This window comes from Babylonia areolata, chromosome 18 (assembly GCF_041734735.1).
Source record: "Babylonia areolata isolate BAREFJ2019XMU chromosome 18, ASM4173473v1, whole genome shotgun sequence".
NCBI lineage: Eukaryota > Metazoa > Mollusca > Gastropoda > Neogastropoda > Buccinidae > Babylonia > Babylonia areolata.
The window spans coordinates 9,135,717-9,140,716 of NC_134893.1; the positions used below are offsets into that span (position 1 = coordinate 9,135,717).

The following is a 5,000-nucleotide window of genomic DNA, read 5'->3' on the forward strand; positions in this document are numbered from 1 at the left end:
CCTAATAATTATCAGCTTTCATCCAAGTTGTCAGTTGTCGGCCTACCAAACACCGCCTCAGTTCTAACAAGTACAAAACACATGTTGTGTGTGACAAAATGCACACACCACACACACACACACACAGAGGCTGCACCCACTCACCTGTATGCTAATTCAGGTCACAGCTTGCTGCTCCTCAGTCCACAATTATTACTAATCGTCGAAACCATCATCCTGCCGCCCTTACTCCCAAACGACACACCTGTCTGTCAACGGGGAGAGAGACTTGGACCGATCTGCTGCACGCTAGCACGAAAACTCCAAACAAACCACACACTTGTTGGCCTCAGTACACGATCACACAGGTCCTGCTGAGAGAGAGAGAGAAACTGAAGAGAGACGGAGAGAGAGAGGGCCTGGGGTTAGCGGGGACGGTATGGTTGCGAGTCTCAAACACTGACAAATCCACCAAACACACCGTACGGAGGCGATGTGTCATTCGGTTCTCGTTGCCAAGTCTTTAAAGAAAAGAAAAGAAAAAGAAAAAGAAAAAAAAATCCCGCTCAAAAAAAAGTTCACGCTGTGTTCGCAGTCGTTTCTGTCCTGGGCCTCTTTGGTGCGTTTTTTGACAGGGGCGGCCACTCCTTTTACCTCCTCGCTGGAGACAGGTCCAATTTTACACGCTCCACAAGTCGTCAACACACACACACACACACACACAACCACACACTTGACTGAGCGCGCGCGCGAATACACACGCACTTTCACACTGACACATGCTCTGACACATGCTTGCAGCAGCAGCAGCAGCAACACGACACTGTCCCACATTCGCCAACACTCACACCACACCGACTCACGTAACACTCCCTAATAAATCACCAGCTAAGCTAAGCTTGGCGCTTGTGAAACTGATTGCAGAAACAACCGTTATAGACTGAATACTGGGCTGACTGCATAGAGGGAGGGGGGGGGGAGCCCGAGGCTTTCTCAGTGTATCACACACACACACACACACACACACTCATTACCTCCCTGCACACACACACACACACACACACACACTACCTCCTTTCACACACACACACGCACACACAAATTACCTCCCTGCACGCACGCATGCACACACACACACACACACATTACCTCCTTTCACACACACACACACACACACGTGTCACGCAGCGACGCCATTCGCTTTCCCTTTCTCAGTCCCTTTCCCGTTGCGCTGCCATACTTTCCTAACCAGGCGATCTATCCAACTTTCAACTCCCCCACCCCGACACCCAACCTCCCTCAGCTCAACAGAGGGACGCATAGAAGGCGGGCGTGAGTTGTGTGCCTTGGTTCATGGAAGGAAGAGGTGGAGGGGTGTGGGGGAAGGGGGGGGGATGGGTGGGGTCTCGCAAGCACGTGGTTTTTTTTGTGTTTGTTTGTGTGTGTGTGTGTGTGTGTGAACTCTGAGCTCGTTTAATTTTCGTAAAACCCACCAGAGCAATCATGGACACAAAAAACTAAGGCACCAACAAATAAAAGCAAAAGCAATGAGTTGTGAGCACATGCAGGGAATTCTACGGCAAGACATCGTTATCCATGGATTGCGAACTTTAGTGTGTGTGTGTGTGTGTGTGTGTGTGTGTGTGTGTGTGTGTGAGTGTGTATGTGTGTGTGTGTGTGTGTGTGTGTGGAGGTCATTTTTGTGTTCGTGAGACTCTTCTCTGTGTGTGTGTGTGTGTGTGTGTGTGTGTGTTCGTGTACGCCTGAGCGCGTCTGTGAATGTACTATGTCATGTTGTGCATTTCTGCACCTCTGTCTCTGTGCCCATATGTGTCTGAGCACACGCGACTGACGGTGCATGCATGTCCGGCTGAGTGAGTAACCCGCCTGGGCTGCTTCAGTTTGACTTGAACTATGTCAGTGCGCGCGCCCGATCCAAGTCTACTGATGTATTCAGTGTGAGCGTGTGCCCGCAAGTGGCGTGTGAAAGTGTGTGGGTGAATCCTGTATGCGCGTGCCGCAAAGTGTGTACGCTTTCAAGCCGCGGGTTCAAGTGTTTGTGCAACACCATTTCCGGTCTGGTGTTCAAAAACCCCATGAATGGAAGAGAAAAGCGCGGAGAGGGAGAGAGAGAGAGAGAGTGGAGTGGAGGAATGGTGGAGAGGTGGAGGGAAGTAAAGACGGAAAGAAGAACGACCAACAGCTATGTTTGGAGAGCAGTTAGCCTATTTGCAAAAAAGGCGAACGGCGAAGACTACGCGCGTGACACCTGAACGTGAAAAGGAACTGAACGGTTTCGCGGTGGAGGTCTCTCTCAGTGCACTTAACAGGTCTAACACGACACAGCTGTGCAGTTCAGTTAAGTTCAATTGCTCAAAGAGGGTCATTGCGTTCCGGGACAAATCCTGACGCACAACAACAGACCACACCACATCTGTCTGGCAGATGCCTGACCAGCAGCACTATAATCCGACATGCTTAGTCAGGCCTGGAGGGAATGGAGAAAACACACACACACATACACACACACACACACACACACACACACACACACACACACACACACATATATATATATATATATATATATATATATATATATATACATATAATTATGGACACAAAGTTGTGGCTGCTGTGGACTCGGAAGTGCTGGCTTGTCGATGTTCCATCGAGTCCATGTTTCACAATGCCTGTGTTCCCCACTGAGATCTATGTTTTCATCATTTCAAGACATCATTGAATAGTACAGGTCAATGACTATGTTCCCCTACGTCTAAGTTTCCCCATGCCTATATATACCCTTAATTTTACTTTTAGCAGTTTCTCTAAGTACTTCAGATTCCCCCAAGTCTGTATTCCTCCATGCCTGTGTACCCCCAAGGATTGTATTCTCCCTAGACTCACGCTTCCAGAGTCTTTGTTTCTCGAGTCCCCAAAGTGTTTTCCCAGGTCTATATTCCAGGCTGCCCTTCCACCTTCACTCGTATGCAAAAGTGGGCTTTTACGTGTATGACCATTGTGTACCCCCGCCATATAGGCAGCCATACTCCATTTTCGGGAGCGTGCATCACTGTTCTTGTTTCCATGACCCATCGAACGCTGGCATGAATTACGGGTTCTTTAAGGCGCATATTTGATCTAATGCATGCTTATACACACGAAAGGATGAGGTGGGGGCTGGGGGGTGGGGGGGAGGGGGTTAGGCACTAGCAGGTCTGCACACACCTGTTGACCTGGGAGATGAGAAAACTCTCTCCACACTTTACCCACCAAGCGCCGTGACCGGGATTCGAACTTGGGGATGAGCCCACCGACACAGTGCTGTGACTGGGGGGCGGAGCGAGGGCACGGGGTGTGTGTGTGGGGGAAGGGGGGGGTTTGACAGATGGGAGGGATGAGGTGAGTGAGGTGTTGCGTCAGTCCCGCTGTGGATTACTGACACGTTGACACCGCTTGACATAGATAATTATATTAACATAGTGACAGCACTGTCAGTCAGCGTGCATCAACATCTTTTTATCACGTCCCACTGCAGGCTACAGTACGACTCATGCCAGTGCACGCACAAAGTTCTCTCTCGCTCTCTCTTTTTCACACGCGCGCGCGCGATTACACACACACACACACACACACACACACACACACACACACACGCACACAGACTTCAAACACACACACACATATACACACAGAGTTCAAACACACACACACACATATACACACAGAGTTCAAACACACACACATGTACACACAGAGTTCAAACACACACACACACACACACACACACAGTTCAAACACACACACATATATACACACACAGTTCAAACACACACACACACATATACACAGAGAGTTCAAACACACACACATACACACACACACACACACACACACACACGTACACACACAGAGTTCAAACACACACACACACACACACACACACACACGTACACACACAGAGTTCAAACACACACACACACACACGTACACACACAGAGTTCAAACACACACACACACACACACACACACACACACACACACACACACACACGAACAGTTCAAACACACACACACACACACACACACACACACACACGAACAGTTCAAACACACACACACACACACACACACACACATACACACACACGAACAGTTCAAACACTCGGCACGCACACAATGTACAAACACGCGCGCGCGTCCCTCACATGTGCACATCAACAAGCATAATAATTATAATAATCATTATTCTCCTTGCCACTCCGCCACTATCACCCCTATCCAACACCAACCCACCCCATCTCCCCTAAACCCTCTTCCACCCATCCATTCCCCCCGCAGCCAATAAAAAAAAAGCAAAACGAAAGTACAAACAACCTGAAACAACCCGTCTCTCGACTGAACACAAACAACGGGTTTCCCCATATCATAAATGTTAAGAAAACAAAAAACATACACTGTCGGCTGCCACTGACATGCCTCTGCCAAAGATTACGATACGGCAGAGTTGAATTACCGACACCAAAATGCTAAAATAACACCCACCAACAACACACAGGGAATCGCCCCATACCTGAACTGTGCCAGTGATAACGTTGCCTACAGACTGCATGGAGAAGAAATAGCACTGCGGTGAGTGAAGTGCATTACGTGAGTGCACATGAGTGTCACCGCTTCAGACTGCAGTGCTGTGGCCGGGCGGAGTCCACCACCAACGATCCAATGATAACATCACCTCACGAAAACCTCGAAAGTGCGTTGTGTCCTGTGTGGTCTCACAAAGAGTTTCGCGGCTTCAAGCGGTGGCCGAGTTGTAATGCGACTGACTAGGAGAGGGGCGTTCACGGGTTCGAGTCCGTTCTCGGGCACTGGCAGACCGGGACTTTTTACTCTCCACCACTCCACAGGCTCTCCACTAGACCGTAAGTGGTGGTCTGGGTGCACAGTCAGTCATTCGGATGAATTGTTAACTCGAAGTCTCGTGTGCAGCGGCATTCATTTAGCGTACTAAGGAAAACAAG

The 5,000-nt window shown here is 49.3% G+C and overlaps 1 protein-coding gene across 7 annotated transcripts in view; it reads right to left on the reverse strand.

Moving 5' to 3' along the window:
- Positions 1-5,000, reverse strand: part of LOC143292421 (uncharacterized) — a 132,951-nt gene that overhangs the window by 66,671 nt on the left and 61,280 nt on the right. Inside the window, exon 1 of one of the 7 annotated variants that reach the window (XM_076602689.1) lies at positions 145-603. The exons of the other annotated variants lie outside the window; for them this stretch is intronic. The gene's annotated coding sequence lies outside the window, so the exon portion shown is untranslated. Of the gene's footprint in view, positions 1-144; positions 604-5,000 lie in introns of those variants that run through there. 7 annotated transcript variants of the gene reach the window in all.